Source organism: Eriocheir sinensis, chromosome 39 (genome assembly GCF_024679095.1).
Source record: "Eriocheir sinensis breed Jianghai 21 chromosome 39, ASM2467909v1, whole genome shotgun sequence".
NCBI classification, from domain to species: domain Eukaryota; kingdom Metazoa; phylum Arthropoda; class Malacostraca; order Decapoda; family Varunidae; genus Eriocheir; species Eriocheir sinensis.
Genome location: NC_066547.1, coordinates 9262712 through 9275776, shown reverse-complemented (window position 1 = coordinate 9275776; position 13065 = coordinate 9262712). Strand labels below are relative to the sequence as shown.

The 13065-nt window shown below is 42.2% G+C and overlaps 1 non-coding gene across 1 annotated transcript; it reads right to left on the bottom strand.

Annotated features, from left to right (window-relative positions):
• Positions 1 to 8730: 8730 nt before the first annotated feature.
• On the bottom strand, positions 8731 to 8803 carry Trnar-acg (transfer RNA arginine (anticodon ACG)). The gene has a single exon. It is a non-coding gene; the product is annotated as a tRNA-Arg (tRNA).
• Between the last annotated feature and the right edge of the window lie 4262 nt (positions 8804 to 13065).

Here is a 13065-nt window from a genome sequence, read left to right as displayed (position 1 = left end):
AGGAGAAAAAGAATGAAGGTAATGAAAATAAGCCAAAAAAAATAGGAATAAGAAATAAGAGAAGTAAGAAATAAGATACAAGAGAGGCGAGATTGATGAAGGAAAGCGGGAAGACATTGATGAAGAGAAAAACAAGTCTATAAACAGGAAGAGTGGATGAATGAAAGAGAAAATAAGAGAGAATGAGCATTTGAAAGAGAATAGCTGTGATAGACCAAAAAATATTAAAACACGTAACGAAATAAGAAAGTCTATAAACAGGAAGAGTGGAATGAATAAAAGAGAAAATAAGAGAGAACGAGAATAACAAAGAGAATAGCTGAGACACAAAAAATAATAAAACACGTAACAAGATAAGAAACAGTCTATAAAAAGGAACATTGGAATGATTGAAATAGAAAATAAGAGAATAACTGATAGAAAAAATAATAATAAAAACACGTAACGAGATAATGAACACGAAAACACGAAAAAAAAATACAAGAACAAGAAAAAGTAAACAAAATCAACAACAATAAAAACAAAACAATAACGAAGAGGATGACAACGACGGTGGCGAGATGATTAGACCAAGACCTGATTTCCCGAAGGCTTTCCAACGGCGCCGCAAAAAGTCTTCGTGTGGAGGGAGGCAATTAGAGGAGAGAAATTATACACATCGAGGCAAAAACATTAAGTAAAAAAGAGAAATTGATAGGAGTTTGCTGTAATTAGGGGAAGCGTTTCTGGTATCACACACACTCACACACACACACACACACACACACACACACACACACACATCCGCGTACACAGAGAGAGAGAGCGAGAGAGAGAAATACGCAAACAGTGACAAGCAAATACAATAAAGTTATCTGAATGTCTGTATAATCTCTCTCTCTCTCTCTCTCTCTCTCTCTCTCTCTCTCTCCCAGGCCCCTGCTGGCGAGTGAAGAAAAGATTGCACTTCATGTATTATTCCAAAGGCCAAGAGGAGGAAAAGGAGGAATAGAGGAAGAGGAAGAGGAATAGTAGGAGGAGGAGGAGGAGGAGGAGGAGGAGGAGGAGGAGGAGATGGAGGAGGAGGAGGAGGAGGAAGTCGAAGATGATGAAGAATGAGAAGAAAATGAAACAAGAAAAACTAAAGAAGATGCAAGAACTACAAGCTGCAAAACAACAAATAAACAACAAAAACAAGAACAAAAACAACAACAACGAACCAACACCATCCACGAATAAAAACAACAAACAAACAAACATCACTCACATAGTAATGACAAGCTTATCTGCTGTACTGATAAGGAGGAGGAGGAGGAGGAGGAGGAGGAGGAAGAAGAGAGGGAGGAATGCACAGTGAGATAAGAGAAGGTCGAAGAGGAGGAAGAGGACAAAGAGTAAGAGGACGAGGAGGAAAGAGAGGACGAGGATTACAGGGAGGAAGGAGAAAGGAAAAGAAAGAATGAAATGATTAAAAAGACGAAGAGGTCATGGACATTATAGAGAGGCAAATATGAAGGGGGCATGTTGGTGTGCGGATGAACTGGAGGAGGAGGAGGAGGAGAAGGGAAAGGTAATGAAGGAGGAGGAGGAGGAGGAGAAGGGAAGGAGGAGGAGGAGGAGGAGAAGGCGGAGGAGCAGGAGGACCAGGAGGAGGAGGACAAGGAGAAGGCGGAGGACGAGGAGGAGGAAGACGAGGAGGAGGAGGAGGAGTAGGATTAGGAGGAGGAGGAGGAGGAGAAGGAAAAGGAGGAGGAGGAGGAGGAGAAGGGAAAGGAAAAGGAGGAGGAGGAGGAGGAGGAGGAGAAGGGAAAGGAAATGGAGGAGGAGGAGGAGGAGGAGGAGGAGGAGGAGGAGGAGGAGGAGGAGGGAAAGGAAAAGGAGGAGGAGGAGGAGAAGGGAAAGGAAAAGGAGGTGGAGGAGAAGGGAAAGGAAAAGGAGGAGGAGGAGGAGAAGAAGGGAAAGGATATGGAGGAGGAGGAGAAGGGAAAGGAAAAGGAGGACGAGGAGAAGGGAAAGGAAAAGGAAGAGGAAGAGGAGGAGGAGGAGAAGGGAAGGAGGAGGAGGAGGAGGAGGAGGAGGAGGAGGAGGAGGAGGAGGAGGGAAAGGAAAAGGAGGAGGAGGAGGAGAAGGGAAAGGAAAAGGAGGAGGAGGAGAAGGGAAAGGAAAAGGAGGAGGAGGAGAAGGGAAAGGAAAAGGAGGAGGAGGAGAAGGGAAAGGAAAAGGAAGAGGAAGAGGAGGAGGAGGCAGAGGAGGGAGAAAGAGATGGTTTGGTTGGCACTGTTTTCACTTTCAATGTATTTTCTTTTATAATATTCGATAAGGATAATAAAGTAAAATAACATCCCACTCGACTTTCTAAAACATCAAGAACTCTGAATGAAAAGAATAAAAAAAAAAACATTACTCTTCCGAAAATATTTACCCAAACTACCTTCAATAATTCCAATAACATTTCATACACTCTGTTATAAATGATGCTACGACGATCATCTAATGAGTTCACTTACTAATTGCAATGAGCGAAACTTACTTAATTAAATGTAAGACTCTCTTGGCATCGCTCAGTGTATAATGAATTAGTGGTTAAGGAAAGAGTGAAAGTGTGAAGGAGGAAGATGATGGAGAGGAAGATGAGGAAGAGGAAGAGGAGGTGATGGTGATGGTGGGGAAAGTTTGAAATAGTGAAGATGGCAGACGATAGAGAGGATGAGGAAGAGGAAGAGGTGATGGTGATGTTGGAGAAAGTTTGAAATAGTGAAGGTGGGAGATGATAGAGAGGAAGAAGAGGAAGAGGAAGAGGAGGTTATGGTGATGGTGGGGAAAGTTTGAAATAGTGAAGGTGGCAGACGATAGAGAGGAAGAAGAAGAAGAGGAAGAACAGATGATGATGATGGTGGGTGTAGTGGGAGAAGTTTGTCTAATTGAAGAAAAACAATAGTGGCGGGTTGAAATATTAAATGGAAGAATATTTATGATGGTCTTCTTAACAAGCAAACAAATGATAAACAGTAGCATAAGAGCATCAAGGAGGAGGAGGAGGAGATGAAGAAGGAAGAAAAGAATGAGGAAGAAGAAAGGGAGGAAGAGGAGGAAGAAGAGGAGGAAGAAGGGAGGATGTTAGCTTCCTAGTAAAGTCAACGAACCGGAAAATTATCATCACCAAGACAAATAATATAAAAAATAAATCCAGATCTCTCTCTCTCTCTCTCTCTCTCTCTCTCTCTCTCTCTCTCACCTCCGGATCACACCTGTTAATGAATCACCTCCCCGGCCACGCACCTGCCCAAGACCGACAACCACTAATTTCCCTTGTGACATTGACTGGCGGGAGGAGGAGGAGGAGGAGAAGGAGGAGGAGGAGGGGGGGGGGAGGAGGAAGACATAGTTGTGTTGGTGGTGGTATTAAAGTCATGGAAGAAAAAGTAAATAATATGTAGTAGAGTGTGTTGATTTTATTGCCATTAAATGATAGAAAACAACAAGAAATAACCATACTACTACTACTGCTACTACTACTACTACTACTATTACTACTACTATCAAACCATCAGCCAGAGACACACAACACCTGGTGGAAGGCAAGGTAATTCTGGCCTAATCCCAGTCATCAGTTGTCAAAACACTTCAAGGGGGGGGGGGGAGAGAGAGAGAGAGAGAGAGAGAGAGAGAGAGAGAGAGAGAGAGAGAGAGAGAGAGAGAGAGAGAGAGAGAGAGAGAGAGAGAGAGAGAATGAATCCTTGCCCTTTCTCTGTAAGCCCCGGATCTCGTCTCCCCTTACAATACTAATGAAATTTTGATCACAGCTAATATCATAATAGTAGTAACGTGTTGTACAGCTGGAAAGTATATTACGTGTCAGCGTTACTGTCATTATCATTATATTACTATTATCATTATTTATATTATCATTATTATTAGTGTAGTAGTAGTAGTAGTAGTAGTAGTAGTAGTAGTAGTAGTAGTAGTAGTAGTAGTAGTAGTAGTAGGAATATTAGTAGTAGTAGTAATAGTAGTAATAGTAGTAGTAGTAGTAGTAGTAGTAGTAGTAGTAATAGTAGTAGTAGTAGTAGTAGTAGTAGTAGAAGTAGGAATATTAGTAGTAGTAGTAATAGTAGTAATAGTAGTAGTAGTAGTAATAGTAGTAATAGTAGTAGTAGTAGTAGTAGTAGTAGTAGTAGTAGTAGTAGTAGTAGTAGTAGTAGTGCATACGTGGTAGTAGCACTTAGGAATAGTAGTGATATTTCAATGTGACTGTCACGCAAATGTTGAGGGTTATATCAGCAGAAAATCACGTCTCAGTAAAAAGAAATCGTGACAGAAATTTTTTTATATTGTGAAATACAATTCTTTGCACGAGTATATGCTCCATTATGCTCCGCGACCTTGCTCCCACTCCTTCTTTTTCCACAGACTTGTCCCAAAAAATAAATTCATGTTTCTTTTTTTTTATTGGTTCTCTGAAACTGTTACTTGACGTGTGGCACCAACACATTTTTGTATTATTTTATCTAGTTACTGTCGCTGGTCTCTTGTTCCACCTTCCAGTCCATTCCGACATTAATTAGTGGTTGCTGTACGCATATAAGTGAAGGCATGCATGGAGTTCATCTCTATTTTTTCTCTACGATTGGGTGTGTGTCATCAACCTTTAATTACATTTCTCTACTATTTCACTTCCATCTCCCTTATAGAAGTATTTTCCTTACTTTTCAGCCACCCAAATTCCCTATTACGCTGTTCTTGATTAAGATATCCATTTTTTATTTATTCATCTGCTTTAATTACAGGTTTCTTTTCATAATGCGATATTAATATTCTTCTCTTCTTCAACCACATTCTCACCTTCTCACTCTAAAACCTTCCTTCACTCCCCTTCAGATCCATCAATTCATCTACTGCAATCATGACCCACCTTTTGCACCTTTTTAATCCACACAGTTTTCCTAACACTCTATTCCACTTCACTTCACTTCCACCCATCTATTTTACTCCTGACACACCATTTTCATTCCCTCCCACCTCATTACCTTCGGCTCCTCCCCCAGCAAACACTTCACTTCACTCCCTTTCACTTAACCACTTCAATACAGGACACCTTTCTCTTTCCCTTCCACCTCTTCATCCAGCTCTCCATCCACCCAGCCTTCCCACCACTGTACACACTTGACTTCCCTTCACTTCATTTCTGTTCCCCTGAGCCTCGCCCCCCACCGCACTGCTTTACGTAACCCACACCACACCTTGCTAATCCGGCCAGGTGCGAGAGAGAGAGAGAGAGAGAGAGAGAGAGAGAGAGAGAGAGAGAGAGAGAGAGAGAGAGAGAGAGAGAGAGAGAGAGAGAGAGAGAGAGAGAGAGAGAGAGAGAGAGAATCGTAAATTTCAAGTTTAAAAGATAAGCACAGTATAATACAATGCAATAAGCACAATACATTGCACTCCTGCAACATATTTTCATTTTCATTTGAACATTAAGAGAAGTATTTTTTCTTTATGTCCAAACATTGGTACAAAATCATGGACCACGTAACCATTAGAGTACTATTTAGTAAGTAACCGTTCTGGGGTTAATGGTAATAAAATTAAACAATAATAATAATAATAATAATGATAAGACGGAAAAGAAAAAAAATCATTATAGAAACGTAAAAACATAAAGCCTGCAAGCTCCTACAAACCTAACACAAATACCCTCATTTTCCATGCTCTTAACTTCCTACTCTCAAAATACTTCCCGATATTGAACTCCATCCGCCACTTCACTGCTACCCTTTTCTCCATCCCTAGGTATTCCTTCTCTCAGCCTTCCTAATCATTCCCCTTCCTCCACCCCTCCACGTCCCCTTATACCTGAGTCATGACTCCATCGCTTGATCTCCCTTCATTCTAAATCCCACGAGTCAATAAAAACCGTACATATTCATGGACCATATTCACATAACAATTTACAACCTTTATCATCGTTACCACTATCATCAGCACCCACAGATTTCCTGCAGTGATGCTATCCTGTAGCTACTCTCACGCACGCACGCACGCACGCACGCACGCAGTACACAGTAGCCCCCCCCCGAGGGGGGGAGTCTATCGGGTAATCTGTCTGACTGTCTCACTGTTGGTTAATCTCTCTCTCTCTCTCTCTCTCTCTCTCTCTCTAACGCACGCATGCACGTAGTCCCCCCTCAGAGGGGCAAGGTCAGAGGCAGCATCGTGGAGGCAGCGTGCCAGTCTTTGCGCTGCTAACTCTAGCATCCCCAAAACCGAAGAGCCAAACCGAGGTAATGAGGTGGATCAGAGCACATATTAATTATTTATGACACAGCAGACAGATGGAATTCCGCCTGCTTCACCGTGATCTCCCGAGCCCCCCGGACTCGGCGGGGCACCGCCCCGAGGCTGCCTGCTGCATGAAGGTGTCGGCCGCACAGGAGCGGCCGGAGCGCGTCCGCCTCAGCGTGACGCAGACCAGCTCCGTCTTGCCGGGCACCACCAAGACCCACGTGTTGGCGGACTTCACCTTCGAGACGGCGGCGTGGCTGCCGGCCTCCGGCGACACGCTGGCCAACACTGCTCACAGCAAAGTCTTGGAGGAGGAAGTGCTCGAGCAGCTCGACGAAAACCTGCCGATAACGATGGAGTATTCTTCTGGCGGGAAGACTGTGAAGACACCCACCCAGTACAAGCTGGGACAGTTCCTGGACGACAACCCGCGGCTGCTGGACGCCGCCAGGAGGCGCGCCAAGCCGCTCACTGCCATGTACTGCCTCGTGCGGGCGCGCTTCATGCAGTTCCCCTCCGCCCTCAGCCTGGTGGTCCGCCGGCCTCGCAGACTCTTCCGCAGAGTCCTCAAGACCAAGACGGTCGTCAAGTTTTCCTTCGACATAGACAAGTGGGAGAAAGTCCCCAGGTCCATACACACCTTTGAAAACACCTCGCCCAACGAATACGTCAACTACAGACACCTCCTCAAGCTGGACCCCAGCCTTCCCCTGACCATCAGGACCACCGTGGGCGGCAGAGTCACGGACACGGAGACGGACCTGTAGCTGTCCGACCTCCTCTCGTACCTGCTGCAGCACCGGCGAGGCCCCGGCGAGCAGCCCGCCCAGCAAACACCATCTTGTCAAACCCTGAAGGAGCCTCAAGGCCAGAGGACGCACACAAGAGAACCTTTCATCATGGGGTCAGATCGTCCACCATTACTCTCCCGCCTGCTGCCGCGCCGGCGAGGCCACAGCGACCAGCCAGTCCAGAAAACACCGCCCTCTCAGACCAAGGGGGAAAGTCACGTCAGGAGAACACCCACACCGGAACCATCAACCTTGGGGACAACTCTTGCCCCAACACCACTGGCTGAGTAAGCAGGTCAACAGGACAAAATATCACACATTTTCTCTTCTTTTTAAACTATTTACATCTATGATTTAATATACTTGTGTACATCACCATACGATACACATTAGATTTCCTTTTGATTTACCTGCTCCATGTTCTTTTCTAATAACTTCTCTATTATTGATACATCCATGGAGCCCCAATAGATATATTGAGCTTCAGCATAAAAACATATTAAATAAAATGACACCGAAAAACTAACCAAATAAGAAGTTTAAATGTTTTCTTATATGTGGAAAACCTCAAGCTGGTTCATCATTCAGCGCAGGTAAAAAAAGGATTAGAGAGAGAGAGAGAGAGAGAGAGAGAGAGAGAGAGAGAGAGTGTGTGTGTGTGTGTGTGTGTGTGTGTATGTTTGTGTACAGCGTGAAATCCTTATCCCGGGGTCGGGAGGAGACCGATATCAGTTACACTCATCCTCCTTCTCCTCCTCCTCCTCCTCCTCTTACGTATCTTCTCTATGACAGAAATCCTTTCCTAACGTCAAAACAGACTCGCGTGCACCTTTGTCAGTAAACTTTAAGAGACGGTACCTCCTCCTCCTCCCTCTCCTCTTCCTCTTCTTCTTCTTCCTTCTCCTCCTCCTCTTCCTCCTCTTCCTCCACTTCCCGTGATTTTAGAGCCCCGGACAGGTATGAGTTACATTCCGATGTCGCGCGTGTCTTCCCTTTTTTCAGGAGTCTCACGAAAAAAAGAAAGTTGTGTCGGTTCATATGACTCAAAATCTACATCTTGTTTGTCATATTATACAAGTATGTTTACATAGGAATTACTGTTATTTCAAATCTCTCCCTTTATGGGCACTCACGTATTAAAAAATATAAAGATCGGATTTTGTTTTCATACTTTATCAGCTAATTTATTCTTGAGATGAGGAAGTAAATTGACATTGATAAATATATTAGTGTAAGTCTCCAAAACATTAAGAAAAAAATGGCACTCGGATCACGCTAAATAATATTGCGGGAAAGAAAAGACAAACTCTTATACGACCACCACATACAGCCTTACGCTAAAAGATATTAACGAAGCAGATATTATGAAACACAGTATCTAAACCTCTTGGCTGGAATAAAACCTGTGTCTCCCCCGCTGCCTGTCTCTTAGTTACCCGACCCGTTCAGTACTGTAAGCTATCGCGGCCTGTGACAATTATGAATATTATTTTCTACAACAATATTTATTTCACAGAGCACACCCGGACCCATAAGAACCTTGGACTGGACACCATCGTCACAACTCGACAAGTGTTTCCCCAGAGCAGTAAAAGCTAGGCAGTCTTGCAGAATATTTCGTAGTTATGTCATTTTCTACACTCTATAATTCTGTTCATCAAGAAGTACTTAAAAAAATTCACTTCGACCTCGCCAGGATTCGAACCTGGAATCTTCTGATCCGTAGTCAGACGCGTTATCCGTTGCGCCACGAGGCCTCCTTATATTGGAGAGTCTGCTTAGATTATTTGATCATGTTAGGTGCTGATATATGTGTGTGGACCGCATAACGCCGCTGTAGAAAAGAAACAGACATATAAGAAAATAAAGAAAATAAAAATAAAGAGAAAGACTGAGTAAACGCTAAATAAATAAAAATAAGAATAAATAGATAAAATAAAATAAAAATTAATAAAAATAAATATCAAAAAGTAAATAAAAAATAAAAATAAAAATAAATATAAATGGAGAGAAAGGCTGAACAGGTGAGTAAACGCTATAAAAATAAATAAATATATAAATAAATAAAATAAAAAATAGGATAAAATGAAAAAGTAAAGATAAAGCTTAAAATATATATAAAAAAAAAAATGAAGAGAAAAGCTGAACAGGTGAGTGAGCGCTAAGAAAAAAAGGAAAAAAAAAAACTCCACCACGGCCACGCCCGAGACACGGAGATGACAAGACGAGAGGATATAAAACAACTCCGGGAAACTTGTCAGCGTTTTGAAATACCTTCATGAATTATAAACTTTCACCTCCTCACAAATTTGCGGCGCCAGAGTATACGGTGAAGATAAGCTTTATCTAATTCTCTCTTTATTCCTTAGCTTCTCTGTTGTTTCTTAATCTCCCGTTTGTATAATGAATTTTACTCTTAAATCTCCCATTCCTTTCTGACCTTTTTTTGTGTTTTTGCCTCATAAATTTGCACCACCTGGGGATAAAAATAAGGGTAAGTTTTGTCTAATGTTCTCTTTATTCCTTAGTTTCCCTATTGTCTCTTAATCTTCCGTTTCTATAATTGATTTTACTTTTGTCTTGCTTTGTGACCTTTTTTCTTTTTCTTTTTCCTTAAAAATTTGCACCACCTGAGTATAAGAATAAGGGAAAGCTTTGTCTAATGTTCCCTTTATTCCTTAGTTCTCCTTTTTGTCTCTTAATCTCCCGTTTGTATAATTGATTTTACGTTTGTCTGTCTCAGTAACCCTTTTTTTGCTTCCTTACAAATTTACGCCGCCAAAGTATATGATTAAGAGGAAGTTTTATCTAATTCTCTTTTTATTTTTTATTTACGTTTTATTCTAATCTTTCGTTCGCATTATCTATTTTACGTTTGTCTATCTTTGTGACCTTTTTTTTTTTGGCTTCATTACAAATTTACGCCGCCAAAGTATACGATTAAGAGGAAGTTTTATCTAATTTTCTCTTTATTCCTCATTACCTAACGTTTTATTCTAATCTTCCGTTCGCATTATCTATTGTTACGTGTGTCTATCTTTGCGATGTTTTTGAACTTCCTCATAAACTTGCACCGAATGAGTATAATAAGATTTGGAGAGTGTTATTTTTTTTCTATATTATTTAGTTTTGTCTCTTGTCTCCGTTTACATTTTATATTTTAAGTTTGTCGGTGACCATTTTTGTTGCCTCCTCATTGTAATATAGTTTTCCCTTTATTCCATAGTTCCCTTTTGCTTCTTTTCTTCAACGTTTGTATAATATATCTTACGTTTATCTGTCTCTGCGTGGAACTTCCATAACACGCTGCCAACATTTCAGTAACGCGAGATTACATATGAAGTTCAATTATATTATTATAAGTTGCGTCTTCTCACACTTTCGTTCTCCTTTTATGCTCTTTCTGATTAGCTTCTTTTCTATCTACATTTATTCTATCTAATCATCCCTTTTCATATTATGTTTCCATTCTCATTTGACATTGCGCGGTTTATTTTCCTTTTACTTATATTTCATCACACACTAATTTATCTCTGTCCTCACCCACGCTTTCATTTTGCTTGCTCTACCGTAAATGAGAGGAATGGTGATGCATATTTCCGTCTTATATTTGCATTGAAACATAAACAGACCAACCCTCATCCCTTTCACCGCCCACCCCCCACCCCCGTCACTTATGTTTTATTTGTAATGTGACCACACTTTCAACTTTCCCGGGATAGTTGGCAACTCCCATAAATAAAACACCCACAAGTTTGTCCACTTTACCCACTCAGAATAAACAAAATATCTTCCAATGTATTTTTAAAGACCTTGCCATTGTGTGAGAATTCCTTTGGCTAAGACGAGACCTGGATATATTTTGTTCGTTTTTTCTTATACATATTAAATGGGACAACAAGAGCCTGGTGGTTGAGAGAATTAGAAAGTAAGGAAGGGTCGTTTTGTGTGTTTGCCACTGTGTACAAAAAAAAAAGATGCTGGGATGAAGGAATGGAGGTAGTTAAAGAAATAGAAGATGGAAGAAGATATAGAAAGATGGATTAGGGAAAAACGGAAAACATTAAAAGGGAAAACAAGTGGGTGATGGTGATAGAAGTGAGGAAGAAAAATGGAAAAGTAGAGATGAAGGGTCTTTTTTGGGGGAGGGGATATCGTTGACTGCATTCTTTTGTATACGAAAAAAAAAAAGATAGATACTGGAGTGAAAGAAAGGAGAAAGTCAAAGAAAAGAGAGAAGAGGATGGTGGACAGGAGGATGGAAAGATAAACTAAACAAAAACAGGTAAAGTAAATAGAGAAAGAAAGGTTCTCTCCTTATACGAAAAAAAAAAGATAGATACTGGAATGAAAGAAAGGAAGGAAGTCAGAGAAAAGAGGAAAGAGGATGGTGGACAGGAGGATGGAAAGATGGACTGGGCAGAAACAGGTGAAGCAAATAGAGAAAGAAAGAAAGGTTCTCTCCTTATACGAAAAAAAAATTAGATTCTGGAATGAAAGAAAAGAAGGAATTAGAGAAAAGGAACAAGAGGATGGTGGACAGGAGAATGGAAAGATGGACTAAACAGAAACAAGTAAAGTAAATAGAGAAAAAAAGGAATAAACAGAGAGAGTGATAATGTTAGTGGATCAAGTATAGGACAGAGTGGAGGCAATACAAGTGGATGGAACGAAGGAAAGAGACAATGGGAGAAATGATATTGATGATAAACAGACAGACAGACAGACACACAGACAGATAGAGACAGACAGAGACAGACAGACAGACAGACAGACAGACACACACACAGACAGATAGAGACAGACAGAGAGAGAGACAGACAGAGACAGACAGACAGACAGACAGACAGACAGACATATAATCAAGACGAGGGAGATAAATATGATAACATCTAGTATATTATCATGACATTTAAAAGTGGAGAGTATGCAATCATGGCGGAGAGACTATTACTCCACCATCAGCTGATTACCTCCACCTACCCTCCACCCACTCCTCCTCCACCCCGCCATTCCTCCCTTTACCTCAACCCACTCCTCCACCCCGCCCTTCCCTGTCACACTCCACCCTACACTCCTCTCTCTTTAAATATCTTTCCTTCATACCTCTACCCTTCTCTCACACTCCTCCACCCACTCCTCCTCCTCCACCTCCTGTACCCCGCCCTTCCTCCCTTCCCCTTCTCTCCACCCCCCCTTCCTGTCACATTCCCCCCTACGCTCCTTAATCCATTACTCCCTCTCTCTCTATATCTTTTCCTCATACCTATACCCTTCTTTTGCACTCCTTCATCCACTCCTCCTCCTGTACCCCGCCCTACCTACCGCCATCCATCCTTTCTCCATCCCCATTTCCATCCACATTACACTCAAGATTCCTCAACCCATTATTCTTTCATTATATCCTCCCTTCTTTCACTATTTATCTTCCTCTACTCCACCATCTCCCTAAAGTACTCCACAAATCTTCCCTCCACCTAGTCTTCCTCCATCACTCTTCCACCTTTCTCTCATCCACCCAATACTCCCTTCCTTAACCCTTTATCTCCCTCTACTCTGCCATCTTCCTCCACAAGTCTTCACACCCATCCACTATCTTCTCTTCATCCATTACTCCCTTCGTCCACTCTTTAGCCTCACAAACTCCTCCACCAACTCTTCGTAAACTATTCCTCCACTTTACCTCCTTCCACCTATCTCTCTTGTAGCACTTTTACTTACCCCCCTCCTTCCACCTGACCCATAACTCAACGCTCTTCCATTCCAGCTCCTCCCTCCCCCCTTCCCTCCACCTCTTCCACTTCCTCCTCCACCACCCAGGGAGGCTCAAGTGTGGCTCGGGTTTCCTTCCTCGCCCGCTAATGACACACACGTAATCTCCTCTAACTGTCTTGCCAGCCTGAGAGACGGTCATTTCTCTTCCATCGGGTTCCCATTAAGCTCTTCTTTTTATGGTGGTGTAAGGAGCTATTCTTAGCCCGACGCCCACCCCTCCCTCTCCCTCCTCCTGTTGTTAATG